Below are 16,911 nucleotides of genomic sequence, written 5' to 3'. Positions count from 1 at the left end.
ACGTTGCATTACCGACCAATTTGACCACTACACATCAATCAATTAATCTAAAATCCTCCAACTACGGTACTTTCTACTTACATTCGAGTCGAGAAATCGCTAACATTAACTTACTCAATCTCGTTTCGTCAAACATGTAAGTCTGAGGATGTAAATCCAATCTTTTTTTATTTCATTTTATTTTTGTATCAATTAATGTAAGATCTACATCAAAAATACATTTAAAACTGACTTTAAAAACCTCTTTATAAAACTGTTTTTACGAAACAGCAGGTACCAGACGTCGAGAAGAAACGCAGCAGCAGTTGCGCCTCTTCGAACGGTCGCAGCACCTGCTGCACCTCTTCCAGAGGCTGCCGCTGCTCGTGCTCTTCTTCTTCTTCCTCGCGTTTCTGTGGTTGTGTTCCTTTCGTCTTATTTTTCTTACTTTCTTTCATTCTTCAGTACATAAACCTTATTTTGATAAATTCTTTTTAATAATAACGCTTTATTCTCGACTTAAATCCCTTATAACTCGATATTTGAAGGTTTTCGTCATTAAACCAAACTAGGATATTAGAGACTCGATTTTTCCATATCAAGTCTCTGGTATTCATCCTTTGTACATAATTCCTTTATTTGATTTCAGTTCATCAAATTGTTTCAAAGTTCGTTCCTTTTTTTTGTGTTTCCGACATCGTAAGTAAACCTAATTCGTTCTAATTCATTCTAACCCGTTTTAATTTGTTTTATTTCGTGTTTATCAATTTTATGACAATGTCAGATGTAATTAACCTGCTAAAACACTTTCACTTGAGTCTCATGTCGATAATCAATCGTAAAATATACCAACGAACATTAACAACCCGCGGTTCTGACTTCACAGCTAGAGCTCAACTCAAGAACAGACGCAGGAATAGTTGCGCCTCTTCCAAGGGACGCAGCAGATGATGCGCCTCTTCTGAGATGATCTATGTCCCTGAACTTTCGTTCTCGCTTTGACGTAGTTTTAATTACGTAATTAATTAACTAATAATCGTAATATTACCCTTAACCTGGCCTATTTTATTATCTTTAATTTTTAACCTTTAATTTTCCTTTCTTTTATCTTCAAATTTCCGTCTTGAGTGTATCTTCGACGTAAATCATTAAATCATTGTAATTCCTTGTTATTTCAATTATCGTTATTTATCGTACTTATTTATCGTATGGTTTATTTATTTGTCTTTCACATGTAATCAATTCTAAAATTCCCAATTCAATATAATTGTTTGCCTAAATTATTTGTTCATTGACATAGTTTAATTCACATGCTAGGATTAAAACGTTGTTTGTTGCATTGCATGCATATAATCGACGACATATCAAATATGAACGATTTCCCTAATCATTAGTAGAGGACGCTAATGAGGCGGGCGGGATTAGGTGTTCAGTAAAGGGACTTCCTAATACGTACGCTCACCCCTTACTCCAAATCTCTGTGAATATCTGTGTTCATTAGCATCCACGAGAGACATTCTAGACATAGAATGCTAAGGGTAACGAGTTCTTAGTGTTCATTTCACTACTTTGTATCTTGACATGACCCGAGGTATTCGAACGTTTCCAATTTTCCATAAAAATTGGTGGCGACTCCACAAATGGAGGCTTATTCAACCTTTCACCGGTTTCAATGCTTCACGAATCGATAACGGCTCATGACGTGCTTTGGCTATCCAAGGTTCCGTGGGAGAAGTGCCTCCGCCTTAAACATACACAACGCGCAGGTGCACGCGGAGCGGGTGGCCCATGTCCACAGACCCAGGAGGCGATTGATGACCCCCTTGTTGGACATCTAATCCTTGAAGGCCCAAATGTGGTTGAGTGGGTCATCCACTCCCTTGAACTTGGGTACATCTATCAAGGTAAAGTTGTCGGGTAGTTGATCCCCAACGGGTTCGAATCTTCGATTGTTCTCAAGGTGGATATTGTTACCACGGGCTAGGAGTTGTTCTTCCAAGATCTTGAGCCTCTTCTCGGTTTTAGTCAAAGGCGGAGTGTTGTGTTCTCCGATTTCCTTCTTTTCCAGAGTGTCGATACGGGTCTCCACACGGTGCAGGGTGACCTTAAGAGCGGTGAGCAGGCTGGCTAGTTGAGCAGTTGTTACGTCTCTATTGTCATTGTTGTTGTTGGATGAAGTTGAAGACGGGGCCATGGCTCTAAGGAAGAAAAACAGCTCACGTTACATCTCAATCCGACATGGTTTAACGACTAAACACGGACAACACAAGGACGGAAAGATAGATCAGACTCAACAAGACGAGGGCGACCGTGTGTGGTGCCTCGATGCTGACTCGATTTATAACGTGACGCTGTTGACCGAACATTAACTCGCATCCAACTGTGGACAGCGGGCCGCCCACGGGGGCGCTTGGTGAAGGTCGAAACAAGCGTTTGCATTTTGTATGGAGTCGCCACCAATTTTTATGGAAAATTGGAACCGTTCGAATACCTCGTGTCATGTCAAGACATAAAGTAGTGACATGAACACTAAGCAATCGTTACCCTTAGCATTCTATGTCTAGAATGACTCTCGTGGATGCCAATGAACACGGGTGCTCACGGAGATCTGGAGTAAGGGGTGAGGGTACGTATTAGGAAGCTCTTTTGATCGAACACCTAATCCCGCCCGCCTCGATAGCGGCCTCTACTAATGATTAGGGAAGTTATTCGTACTTGATATATCGTCGGCTATATGCATGCAATGCAACATCCAAGTTTTAATCCTAACATATGAGAATTTAACTAAGTCGGTGAACAATTAATTTAGCATACAATTGGGTCGAAGAAGGATTTAATGTTGATTTACATGTGAAAGCATACAAGTGATGAAAGAAATACAATGATTATAAATTACAAGAATGAAAATTACATTAATTACATTGGAATAGGCGATTTATGTCGAAAATACCTTTAAAACGGATGATTTGAGAAAAAGAAATAAAAGAATGAAAACAAATAAATTAACGAACACAACAGAAAGTGATAATACGGATAATAGTCAATTATACGTAAGCTAAACAAACTAGGTCAAGGCAGAAACGGAGCTCAGGTACAGAAATCATCCCGGAACAGGCGCAGCAGGACTGCGCCCTCTGGAAGAGGCGCAGCAGTTGCTGCGTCTGTTCCAAGGGTGAGTTCTGGCTGTGAAGCCGGAACTGCAAATCGTTAATGTCGATTGGTAAATTTAATGATTGATTGATAATATTTACTCGGACGAAAGTGATTAACAGGTTAATTACATGTGAATGATGGTCATAAAAGCGATAAACATGGATAGGACGAACCGGAAACGGATTATTTACATGAAATTATGATGAAAGCGAAGAAAGTACTAATGAGTCCTCTATTGAAATAAGTCAATTAGGCTAAATACGATGGATATTCAACGAATATGTGAAGAACATGCGAATAAACAGATTAAACTATATCAATGACGAATTCCAGAAACTCAATATGAACAAATTGAATCTCTAAAATCCGGGTTTGAATTTTATGACGAAAACCCATAAATATTGGATTATTTAGGATTTAAGTCAGATTTATGACATTTAAAACATGTTAATGATGAATGATTATAATACATGTGGATTATATGCTATCACGACGAAGAATTAACAGACGAAACAAACAAAGGAAAGAATTTGAACACGAACTACAGAGGACAAACGAAGAAGAAAAGAAGCGAGAATCTGCGGCGGCCCTCACGAAGAGGCGCGCGAGAACTGCGCTCCTTCAAGAGGCGCAGCGATTCTTTGCGTCTTTTCTCGACGGTTATCTACTGGAAATCCGCAAAAACAGGTTTTAACAAAGGGTTTTAGAAATCGGTTTTAATGGTATTTTCGACGTAAACCTTACAATTGTGATATAAAAAGTAAAATACAATAAATAAAAGAGAGATTTACACCCTCAGACTTACATGTTGACGAAACGAGAAGGACTAAGATATCGATTAGTGAATGCTCGACGCGAATGCAAAGAGAGTGCCCTCGTAAGAGGAAAACGATTGATTAATTAAGTTGATTGAGTGTAGTTGGTCAAATTGGTCGGTCATGCAACGGAGAGGCTGGTACCCGGAAAGATCTGAGCTTACGTGGTCGAAAGTTCAAGCACGTAGGCGCCAGTAAGTAAGAATAAAGTCTAGAATGCATGGGGAGAAGAGAAGGGCGGACACTCGCGTGAGAAATATGAGGAGCGAAGGCTCCTATTTATACTAATCACGCGACGGGATTAGGGTTTCGGAGACTCTTTGGAAGTGAATCTCGGAAAGATATGAAAAAGATACGTAAAACATGCGAGAAAGGGCACTGGGAAGAGGCGCGGCAGCCACTGCGTCTCTTGGAAGAGGCGCAGCGCCTGCTGCGTTTGTTCCCAGGAGGTTTCCTTCTGCTGAAGAAAGATTTCCGCGTTTGAGTTATGGTAGGACGGAAATAATTCGAATATCTTATGAATATTACGGGATATTATTTGCCGAAAGATAAAATTTGTGAAATATGAAATAGAAATATCCGGAACATTCCAGAACATTCTGACTCGGGATTTAACGGTTATCAGAAAATGGAGACGGTTTTTGACCCGGACTCCGAATGTACTCTAATTACTGCCAAAACGACCGTATCAGGACGTAGATGACAACTAAGAGGTAGACATTAATATTTGAGCAATCACTTGACGATAATCTTACGAACTGTCACAAATCGTTCCGCGTATTGAACATGCGGCCCAATCATCACCGGGTGGTTTGCGGGAGGTGCAGAAATGAGGTATCTACAGAGCCCCCACTTTGACTGAGGCTTGGACAAGGTGAAAGTCAAAGTATAGCCATCAGGTCAATCGAAGATTACAACCTGACGACTATGGCGACGCGAGGCGGCTCAAGGGGTCTGAGCCAAGGACCTGTCGTCGGGAACATTTTAGAGTCTGTCGACTATCGGGGAGGGTCGTTTAAAGTCCATTAGACTACGTAAGGAGGCTTGCCAGCCATAAGAAGAGACCATACCTGAGACTTCTTTCTCGAGATGCTTTCGGAGTTGCGTAGGAGCTAAGGTTGAGCATGGGAGCTAAGGGTAAGACCTAAAGGATATATAGGGATTGTGCTAGGGTGTGGGGCCCTAAAGCATTGACGGGAAGGAGGCCTAACAATAAGGTCAACTTAAAGGTAGCTAAGGTTTGGGTATAGGAACTTCTGGAGAACGATACCCTGTCGAACTCCGCGGGGAAACACAAAATATAGTGAGGGTAGCAGGACGTCGGTAGAAACTGCTGGGGCATCCGCTTGCGTCAGTCTCAAGCGAACTCTGGCAAAAACTTGAGGTTGAATCGGCTTGCGTCGGTCTCAAGCGAACTCTTGTTGGGGAATATATTAACGATTAGGAACATCTTGATCGCCATGGAAGAAATCTTGAGTGAGCAATCTTTGAAAAATCTTTTTTTTTTGGGGACAAATATTTTGACGACCTAGGAACATCTTGATCGTCATGGAAGAAATCTTGAGTGAGCAATAATGCAAAATACTGCTGCGCTGGGGACAAATATTAAGTGGCAGGACGCGGCTGGGAACTGCTAGAGGGAAAAAATCTGCTTAGGTAGATGTCAATCCTCACGTCTTGAGAGAGACAGTGCGTACGCTTACTCTCGCTTGAGACATAATGAAGGTGTGTCAAATTTTGTAAATGAGTAAATGCTTGTTGCGATAAGCAAAATGAGCCTTGGAAGGAATGACAGTCCGCTACTGGCTTGGAAATGCGAGTCGGAACGAAAGAAAATCGTCGAACGGACCAAAAGAGTAAAATTGCATCGAGGAAGAGGCGCACCAAAGATGGGCCCACAAATAACGAACTTATAACGAATTTTTGAAAATCCATGTGGAGGGAACAGAAGGAAGAGGCGCAGCAAGAGCTGCGTCTCTTGGAAGAGGCGCAGCGCCTGCTGCGTCTTTTCCCCAATTTGGCTTTCCTGCGTAAAAACGCGAAAATCAGAGGCATTTGTTTTATTTTCATTCGAAACATAAATCACTCGTTTCTCTCCCAAATCTTCACCATTTCAGCCAAGGTTTGATTCAAAAGCTTGCTTTAAACATGACTAATCGAGGTATGTGTCTTGATCTTGCATTAATCTTCTTCATTCGTCTAATTTTGAGCCGCGAAAATTAGGGTTTTCGACCCTTTTGATCGAAAATTTGGGGCTTTTCCCCCAAACGGACTTGCCTTGCCAAATTGATGTTAGAAATGGATAGGAGGTAGTGTTAGGAACACAACCATGCACTCGCTTTGAATTTTCATCAAGTTTTGAGCCTTTGAGTGAATTTTGAGACGGTTTTACAACTGAACCGTAAATTGCTTCGAAAATAGCCTTAGGATTGCCCATTTGCGATGGAATTTGATATTTGGGATCCTTGAATGATGGGTAAACTTTCTACCATCTTGGAATTTTGGTTTGTGACAACTTTTTCAGGACACTTCTCTAGGGCATAATCACCGTTATAGCGAAATGCTGCCGAATTTCCGACTCGAACCCAGAACTAGGCTTCGAATTGGACTTTACTTGACCCAATTTATCGCATGAGTGATCGGGTTTGTGGGAACGTGGCCAAGGATGGCACGGGAGGAGTAGTTTCAGGGTTTTGACGGCTCGAAAACCCCTTAACAAAGGCTTGTCGTCGTATGACGCGGCCCGATTTTGCTTTAACGTTGCAGGTGATGAGGCTTCTACTTCTGGGAGAGCTCCCATGGAGATAGACGCCACTACTATTGAGGAGGCTTTAGAGTAGGCCTTTACCGCTGCGGTGATGGCTTCTGGAGACGAGGCTCACGAGGAGGAGGCCGTCGAGGAGGAGGAGGCCCCGAGACGGGCCAACGTCGGGCGAGGGGGTCGTCAGCTGAGAGGAGCTCCTGCGTGGGCTGAGACTTGGGAGAGTAGGCACCTCGTGTGGGCTGCAGAGGGTCACCTATCCTACAGGACGGTGAAGAGCTTGGTAAATAGGAATTCACTACTCACACCCATCCTCTTTCATTCTTTTTGTCGAAATTTCTTTCAAATTTTATTCAAAACTAAAGATAGCTTTGTTTCAAATCGTAATAGGAGGCCGGGAACATCAGGTCGTTCTCGGGTTACACGACAGCGATGGAGCACTACGAGCAGCTGTCGGCGGAGGAGAGGGCCATGATCGAGCGTGGAGCGTTCGGTCCTCTGGTTCAGGTCTGGAGGGATATCGTGAAGAGGAAGTTGCGGGCTAACCTTAGCCTGGTCCGCGCTTTCTTGGACCGATTTTGGGACACGACTTCCACGTTTCACCTACCTTTTGGTGAGGTGGGAGTCACTCGGAGGATTACGGCATGATTTCCGTCCAGGTGTGGGGCCGAGGAGATGGTGTGGCCGAGAGCGCCATGAGGGCGGACTCGGCCGAGGCGAGGAGATTGATCGGGTGGAACTTGTCGCCGAAGGTCATTCTGATGTCGGGTTTGGTACCCGTTCCTACGTTCGAGACTACTTTGCGGGAAGACCCCGGCGCCGGTGACGATTGATGGGAGGGAGACGGCTCCTCCTCCCCTGTCTGGTGAGCGGAGGGCTCGTCTGTGGCTTTGGTGGTTTCGTCTTCGATTTACCTCGGAGACAAGGGCGAGAGGTCATCGACGAAGCTCCTTCCCTTTCTTTCGACTGAGTTCCCTAGGGCGTTGGGACCGGGTCATTTGCTGGTTTGCGGTCCTCATCCGCTTTATGAGGGCCATGGTTCGTCCGGAGTTGATGGAGAAGGGGACTTCTCCTGGCGCTGTCGGACCTGGGCTACTATTGGAGGTATGAACCTTCCTTTAGACCAAAGTAAACTCCTTTCTTTATCAAATCACGAAAGATTGTCATTGATTATTCATTTTTACAAAGTGGGTGTACTCCTACTTTCCGGGCCTCGCGCCCAAGAGGACGGAGCCGTTGGAGAGGGCCTATCCCGTGGTGAGGGATTGGGTCATGTGCCGGACGAAGAGCAAGCGTTCTTCTCACAATGTCTACCGGCGGGACGTGAACGCTCTTCAGCTGAGCAGCGTGAGTATCCCATTTGTATTCATTTATTCTTCTTATACTTTGCTTTTAATTGGTCATAGGAATGATCTGTGCTTTTATATTGTCACAGTGGGTGCCCAGACCTTGGGCGGAGTACGCAGGAGTGCCCCCTTTCGTCGCTGAGGTCCTTCGACCTAAAAGCCCGAGCCGACTGCTGTTGAGGACGTCGATGGGTCCCGTGTGGTACTTGGGCGAGCGGTTGGCTCGTCAGTGCTCTCGGGACGCGTTGACGGTTCCCGTCGATCCTCCCAGGACGATGTTTAGGGAGCCTTCTGAGGCTGAGAGGGAGGTGGACTTGGCTGGTGCCAGTGGCGACGACCTTCTTCTGCCTGGCGAGGACTACTCGGCGTTCCTTTACGGGAGGTTGGCGTACTGGCCGGTAGTGGTGAGTATCTTTTACTTTTTTCTTGATTTGATTTTGAGAATTACGACGAAAGATCATCGATTAATGAGAGCTATTTGTCTTTGCAGGAGGTTGAGGCGGCGGGCATCGAGCCCCCAGAGTACCCCGAGACCCTCGAGTACACTGACGCGACCGGGAGGACGACGATCTCCGAGTTGCGTGACTTCGACGTAGCTGTGACGGATGCTGGCTTAGATGATCGGCAAAGATCGATTCGGAGGGTAAGCCTCCAACTTGTATGACTTTTGTGTAAGAACACATTTTATTGAGTTTGCTAAATTTGTTGAGAATTTCTTTTGATAATGCAGGTCGCGCCGTCCCGGTTCGTGGCGCTATGGAGGGTGGCCAACCGGCTGCGAGCTACTGCCATCGAGGCACTCGTCGGTGGTCGAGGTCGTCAGGTATGAACCTTATTTGATTTTTTGATTTTGATTTTTTTTTATTTCCAATTTTGCTTGAATCAAGTGACATGAGCCAATTTGTTGCTGTTTACAGGGTGACCGCGAGCTGGAGCGAGAGTTGACCCAGTCTCGGGAGGAGACGGCTCGCTTGCTGAGGGAGCTCGAGGTTCGGGACGCCGAGATCGCCGTTCTGGTGGCGAGAGTTGCAGAGTTGGAGGGCGCCCAGCAGTAGTTTTGTGTAGTTTTGTAGACTTGTACATTTGGACGACATCTGATTTTGAAACATTTTTGGACTCTGTTTGGGGCGCAAGCCCCCAGTTTGCTTGGACTTTTGGACTTCGTTCGGGGCGCAAGCCCCCAGTTTGCTTGTACCTGCAGGTTAGTTCTTTGAACAGGTTTGGTAGATAACGGTTTGCGCCGTCATGCTGCCGAAATTTACATAGAAGTCACGCAAAACATACATTTTATATACATAAGGCCTTTAATCAGCGCAAAATGAGACGCAAAAGAACACGAGGAAAAGCAAAAATTTTGCCGGAAATGACCGGACGGTAGGGAGGGTTACCCCCTAAAAAGAAAAGAAAAAGAAATCTGTAAGTTAGAAATGTGGAAATGAAATTAAGAAAATAAACAAAAAATAATATATACGTGTAGAAATTTGGTAAAATAAATGAATTATAATGGAAATTATGTCCTAAAATGATGAATTGGAAAAAAAATGAAAATGAAATGTATTTCGTAAAATGAAAATGTGCACATGTGGTAAAATGGCGAACTGTCGATGTCGTCTCGAAATGCGTGCCCGCGAAATTAGGAAACTTGAAACATGGTAAACTTCTCGTATTTACCAAAATAAAATCCCATAGGAATAGGAAAATATTCGTTATAGAATTAGGAAAGATCCAAACGCGGAAATCACGGAAGTGAGTCTAGGGAAGAGGCGCAGCGAGTGCTGCGCCTGTTCCCAAGCAGGTCCGTTCTGGCGGATTTTTGGAAACAGCAATTAGTATAAATAGAAGCGTCGACGGGGCGTTTAATTCACATAATTCTTCCGTTTCCTCCTCGTCTATTCACATAAAACTCTCAAAATAAATCTTTAAGAGAAAATTTGTCATTATGAGTACTTTGGAGATCCGCTTGAAGGAATGGACCAACGAGTTTTCGAATATGGAGAAGCACGACATGGGTGCTTATAACCTTGGATCTTTGTTGAGTCTGAAACTCATTAAGGTAGTAAAACCGTTCTTGGATGCTTGCCTTGACTATTGGGACCCGAATTATCATGTTTTCGCATTCCCAGGAGGTGACATTTGCCCATTTCCTGAAGAAATTGCTGCTATTGGTGGGTGGGACCCCGAACATTTACCTGCCATCCCTTCTACTTCACAAGGGTACAAGAGCAAATTCAGAGACTTGCTTGGACTGACTAGACTTGAGATGGATCGTCTAGTTACCCCGAAAGGCGTGAGGATGTTGGATTTTATAGACCGATTCATCAACAGGGCCGACCCTACTGTTTCTCATGTTGCTAGGAGGAGGGCATTTGGCTTTTGTTTGCTGCACGTGTACGTCTTCCAGGGACACGTTGACGAAGACTTGAGAGGTGATCCCCGTCTTTTGAGCCTTATTGAGCAAATGGAGTCGCGCAGAGCCCACTTGCTTATGCTTAGGAGAGATCATTTTGGGTTTGGATAATAGGAAATCCAACCGCGATCTGCCGTTCTTGGGGAGTCCCGTCATTTTGCAGGTAAAAGACATCTTTTTTTTTTTTTTTTTTTTTTCGTTTTTTTTTCGTTTTTTTTTTTTCGATGTCTAATGCCTGCTCTTGGTAGGTTTGGCTTATGGAACGGCTCCGATTGATCGAGCCCCCAGTTCATGCACTTTCCTATCATGCTCGTTCGATTGCGATGAGGACGCGGTTGTATATGGTGGACTTCAGTCGGGTCTGCTATTATTGGAAGAACAAGCTGAAGAATGACGATGGTCCGTTGATTAGGTGGGTCGTACCGTGGTGGCACCTCAAGTCTGTCACTGGAGTGTCTTCTTTGGATCCTACTAGGTCCGTGCGCATTCCTGGATTGGAGTTTATGGTATGTAGAGCTGATCAAAAGCGGGCTTGGGCCGAACATGGGCCGGGCCTAGCTGCTAAAAAAGTGTCCGGCGGGCCGTATTTTATAGCCCGAGCCCGCTAAGCGGGCCATTTTCCACTGTCCGTACCCGCCCACTTCAAGAGAGCGGGCCGGCCCGTGGGCCTGACTAAAATAAAATATAAAAATTAGTGTTTCTATTAAAACACGAGTTTGTTATCGCTACATCCCCTAAATCTTAACAATTATCTTTAAAACCTTGCCCTAAAAAAGTATACTAATTTTCAAAAGATAAGTTTACTAGATTTTGGAAAAAACACAAGTTTGGCAATGTTCTACTACAAAACATAAAAGTTCATTTTTGCCACGGTATTTGTGTGGCACTTTTAGCGGTTACATACACTCCTGTGTAAATACTTGAAAGGTACTATCTTTATATGACAATCTCGTTAGCATGTCCATTCTCGGAGAATCTTTATACGACAAGTGTAAATAGCAACAGTCTCCACTTATACGTAAGGCATAAGTATTCATTTGCGCTACCTAATTGATTTAGAGTGTACAAATTGCAAATGAAATGAGCAGAAAACGTCAGAGAACGTCTGAGGATTGAGGGTTTGAGGACTTTTATGAGGTTACTAATAATAGCGGGCCTAGCGGGCCGCCTATGGGCAATTTTGTTTAGTCCAAGCCCGTCCATTTATTATAGCGGGCCTAGTTTTCTTGTCCGTTACCCGTTTACTTTTTGATTTTTCTTGTCCAAGCCCGCCATTTTAGCGGGCCGAACGGGCTGGGCCAAATGGGTCGGCCCGCACTTGATCAGCTCTAATGGTATGCATCTTCCCGGAGAGATTGATGAGGCAAGTTGGGTTGAAACAGACGATCCCAAGGCTTGACACCGTCCCGCAGACTGCTATGGCACTTACTACGGAAAGCCGAAGAGAGTGGGCTGTTAAATGGGCCCAAAGAAACATGTGGTTCTTGAGCTTCTCCACCAATGCTTTGTGGGTGTCGGATTCTTATCTGAGGTGGAGAAAGGCTGCAACTCCGGAAGAGCGCGAGAGACTGAGGAAACGCGAGCCTGTCGATTTCAAGGTGCGCGAGGGAGAGAAGGGGAAGGAGAAGCATCTGACAGAGGGGGAAGAAGAAGCCGGATTTCAGGTCATTCATCCTTCAAAGAAATCAAAGACTACTCCTGTCGCGGAAATGGTGGTTGGCAAGAACGGCAGAGTCAGGCCTCGAGAAAGACCGTTGGTGATTAGGTCTGAAGTGGTGCAAGAGCGCCCGGCTCGAGGTCGTGACGGGAAATATGACAAGAATGACAAGGGCAAGGGGAAAATGGAGGAATAGCCCAAGTCTCTTTATTATTATTTTAGTATTATTATTATTGTTGTAATAAAAAGGAGGGATTTTTAGAATCCTAGCCTATTCTATCTTTATTATGTAACGTACTATTATTAGAAAGCGAATGAAACAAAAAAGGTTAAATGGTTATGAAACCGTTAAGATTTTCTACTTTATTATTCTTGTTGAATTTCAAATGCAATGCAAATGTCCTTCTATTTACATTTTAGATATAATGGGTTGAATCCCGTGAAGGATTGCCTACGTATTCACTTAAAAAGCGAAATCAAACCCTTGCGCGTAGTTCGAGTAAATGTAAAAGAATAATTGTTCGAAGCAAGAGCTTGTAATGAACATAGAAAATAAGCATGAGCTTTTGCTTACTCTGGAGGTGCGAATTTAGTTTGTTTGATGATATGAGGATGACAAACTTGTCCAAATGCAAGAGCACAGTGACATTTAGCTTATTTCAGCTTGGCCAGGGGCCGTTCATTTAGTGCCACAAGAGCGACACATGGGTTTACGCGCGGCGCGTGTTTGTTCCTATTCTAGGCATAGTACCGTTTCAATTGGTCAAGGTTTGTGGGGTTTGAAAACTCATTCCCATCTAGGTCTGTAATTCTAACCGCACCCCCTGGGAGTATGGATTTGACTAGAAATGGTCCGGCCGAGTTAGGTTTGAATTTTCCCCTTGGGTCGACAGGTAAAAGAGCTCTAACCGATTTGAGTACTAAGTCTCCTTCTTTGATGTTTCTTGGCCTAACCCTTTTGTTGAAAGCTCGTTTGATACGTGCTTGATATGTTTGGACATTTATGTAAGGCCCGTAGCCTACGTTCATCCAGGAGGATGAGTTCTTCATACCTATCCCTCTTCCAATCGGCCTCCGGGATTTGACTTTCTAGTAGAATACGCAAGGATGGTATCTCTAGCTCGACTGGTTGTACAGCTTCCATTCCGTAGGTTAAATAGAAAGGAGTAGCCCCAGTGGGCGTCCTGACAGATGTACGGTACCCCCATAAGGCGAAAGGTATCTTGCTTGGCCAATCTCTATAGTTGTCAATCATTTTCTTGAGAATTGTGACAACATTCTTGTTGTTTCTTTGCCTCTACCGCGCCGTTAGTCTGTGGTCTATAGGGCGAAGAGTGGTGATGCTTAATCTTGTATTTGGCTAGCAATTGCTCGGTTTCAGCTTGGAAGTGTGACCCATTATCGCTAATGATCTCATGTGGGCAACCATATCGACAGATGATGTTGTTTTGTATGAATTTGGCCACATTTTTGGTCGTAAGACCAGTGTAGGAAGCCGCTTCTACCCATTTGGTGAAATAGTCAATCGCCACTAGAATGAAACAGTGACCTCCTGTTCCGGCTGGGGTTATTTTCACGATTATGTCAATTCCCCATGCAGAGAATGGCCAAGGAGATGTCATCGTGTAGAGCAACGAAGGAGGGACATGTTGTACATTCCCGAAGATTTGACAATTGTGGCAATGTCTCACGTATTTGATGCAATCGGATTCCATTGTGGTCCAATAATATCCCAAACGTGTGATTTTCTTTGCCATCATGAGCCCACTCATGTGAGGACCGCATTCTCCGTCGTGGACTTCTTCCATCACCTTCCGTGCCTGTGAATGATCAAGGCAACGTAGGACTACAACAAGAGGTGTTCTTTTGTATAATTCTCCTTGCATCAGAGTGTATTGGGAAGCTAATAGGCGTATAGCGCGTTGTCCCCTCTTGTCCATATCTGGTGGATAGGTACCATTAAGCTTGAAATTCAGGACTGCTTGGAACCAGGGTTCCTGTGCGATCTCTTCTTCATCGGTGATTTGATGGACATAAGCCGGCTCTGACCGTCGTTCGATACACAAGGGCATTTCTATCATGTGATCTGGCATATTTATCAAAGATGCAAATTTCGCAAGAGCGTCTGCGAATTGATTTTCCTCCCGAGGTAGGTGTAGGTATGTTACGTGATCGAAGAATTGAGCGACTTGGTCTATCCTAGCCTGATAGGGTGCGAGGCTTTCGCTTCGGATTTTCCAAGATCCTGTAACTTGGTTGATGATCAGTGATGAATCTCCATGTACTCGGAGGTTTTTAATGCCTAAGCTTACTGCCGCTTGTAGTCCAATGAGACAAGCTTCAGATTCTCGCAAAGATTGTTTGTCACCTCGAAGTCGAGTTTGACAGCAATCGGTGTATGCTCACCTTCAGGAGAAATGAGCAACACTCCTATTCCGAATCCTCTTAAGTTTGATGCTCCATCAAAGTATAGGTCCCAGGAGTCTACATCAGTCTGAAGTACATCCTCGTCGGGAAATGTGTAACAGCCCAAGGTAACCTGCTAACGTGATATTGTCCGCTCTGGGAGACACAACTCCCTCACGGCTTTAAAACGCGTCACATTAGGAAGAGGTAGCCACATGATTATAAATCATGCTTCGTTCCCCTCTTCTACCGATGTGGGAAGGTCACCTTCCCTATTGAAAGTTTTCACAACTTACTTTCTGCATCCATCTATTAGGAGGATTCGTACAAGTATACATCCAGGTCGACGTTTTCACGAAAGTGCGAATTGCGCTAAGGTGGCTCATATGGGGTTGAAGATGAAGTGTAATTTTGGGGTTTTAGAAGCTTTCTCAAGTTTATTACTTGTCTCTTTGCTAGCGTAAGGTAACTATTCCGAGTTACTCGACGAATTAATGTCACATTAGTAGTTGATGTTGTGTTTGTTGTTTGATAAGTGTTTAGGTGATTGATAATTATCACATGTTAGGATAGTTTATAAATTGAAATTGTAATTAATAGGCTAAAAATGAATGTTATAGTGATAAGTGTAATGTTTTGATGATTGTGCCGAAAACTGAGCCTTAGTCCCTTTGACTGATGCGATGTCAGTTAATTGAGTGATTGGTCAGCCGCAATTTAACCCGTACCTGTCGCAGGGCTGGGGTTGCGGGTAAAAATTCGGTTGAATGAATTAGATAATCGGCCTTTTTCTTGTTTTAGGCCATTTATTATATCTTAGGTTCACATGTATAGTTGATTGTATTTAATAGTATCTTATATTGTAGAAATGGCCCTAGATTCCCCTAAAGCCTTAAATATTGTTATAATTGCTAGGATTGGAAATTAGTATTGAGTACTTATTGAGGAACTGTTGGTTTATCTGCTGAATAGACAATATTATATAGCCTTTTACATGATAGAATGTTAGAATTCATGTTGGTAAGTGGGACTTTTTGCCCTCTTATGGTTAAGTGGGTGTCTCAATTGACTTGTGTGGTGAGTCGTGGGTGGTGTGGGCTAAAGTATTCAAGCTGGGACTAGCTGGGACTAGGTCCTAGGTGAGTATTTCGGCCTTCATCATAGATAGGTCTTTATAGTCTCTGACGAGTATATGTTCACTGCTTGATAGCCTTTGTGTTCCTGACTAGTGGATTTATATCCAAGTTGGGGCATGACCCCAGGTACTTATTTTGATAGTATGGGGTCAGCTTAAGTACTAGCCAACCCTTCGGTGGTGTCCTTAGGGTACTCACTTCACTTTGTTTTAAAAAAAGTTGTGGGTCTTGGGTGCGGTGGTGTGTATCCGCATGTCTAGGTCTGCGCAGATTTTAGGCTAGGGTTGTGTTGTCTCTTGGCCATGTTTTCTTAATAGTAACCGCTGAGCCAAGATACCGGTTCGATTACCTTCCCTACCTCGTGGTATAGACTCGAGTTACAAAGTGACTATTGACGGTACTAAGAACTTATGCCTGTCTTTGATATATTGCCCTTTCTTGTTTGATGATTCTATGAATCATAGAAGATGAGATGCAAGCCGGCTATGGTTGATAGAGTTTGGATTCCTGGATGTTATGTGACTCACATGATAGTGTAGCTTGAGTCGGTCTAGTATTCACATGCTAGGACTATGTGTTGTTATATTGTTGTTCACATGATAAGCACGATTGTCTAGCATCTATATGCTAAGGCATTGTGTGATTCGTATTCATATTCTTATGTTTACATGTTATATTAATTATGACATTTCGTGGCTGGGAGAACTCGGAGTTACTCCCCACTGACTGTGGCTTTCGTATTTGTATAAAATGCGAATGACAGGTAGGTGATGCATATATGGGGTACATGGACGAGCTAGCGAGCAAAGTAACCTTGGGACCTAGACTGGTTTTATTTCATTGTGACCTTAAACCCTTTTTATGTCACATACATTTTAGGGACATATGTCTCCCTTTTCTATTTTGGGTTTGTATCATTACATTTTCTTATCGTTAGCTATGGCATGTAAAGTAGTTCGTTAGCATTGCAGGTTTTGGCACCCGCCTCTTGGGAATGTTGGAAATGTTGTGATTGGTTTAGAAAATTTTTGAAATTACAGGTTTTTTTGGCTAGTTGAACCAATTACAAACATATCCTACCAGTTTTTCTGTAGAATTACGTGTTTACTTTTCCGCTATAATTGAGGGTGTGACAAAATGACCAAGTATCTATGGTTTGTGCGTCATTGATAGGATTTTCTGCGAAGAATTCGGCGATGGCGCGACCTTTTATAACTTTCAGTGGCACATATTTGAGGTCAAATTCCGAGA

The 16,911-nt window shown here is 43.7% G+C and overlaps 1 long non-coding RNA gene across 1 annotated transcript; it reads left to right on the top strand.

Annotated features, from left to right (window-relative positions):
• The first annotated feature begins 14,811 nt into the window (after positions 1-14,811).
• Positions 14,812-16,694, top strand: LOC141615059 (uncharacterized). The gene is made up of 2 exons (XR_012529585.1): positions 14,812-14,989; positions 16,424-16,694. It is a non-coding gene; the product is annotated as an uncharacterized LOC141615059 (long non-coding RNA).
• Positions 16,695-16,911: the final 217 nt, after the last annotated feature.

The sequence above is a fragment of the Silene latifolia genome, chromosome 11, assembly GCF_048544455.1.
Source record: "Silene latifolia isolate original U9 population chromosome 11, ASM4854445v1, whole genome shotgun sequence".
Taxonomy (NCBI): Eukaryota; Viridiplantae; Streptophyta; class Magnoliopsida; order Caryophyllales; family Caryophyllaceae; genus Silene; species Silene latifolia.
The sequence above is the reverse complement of the archived record's forward strand: the minus strand, read 5'-3'. Positions and strand labels throughout refer to the sequence as shown.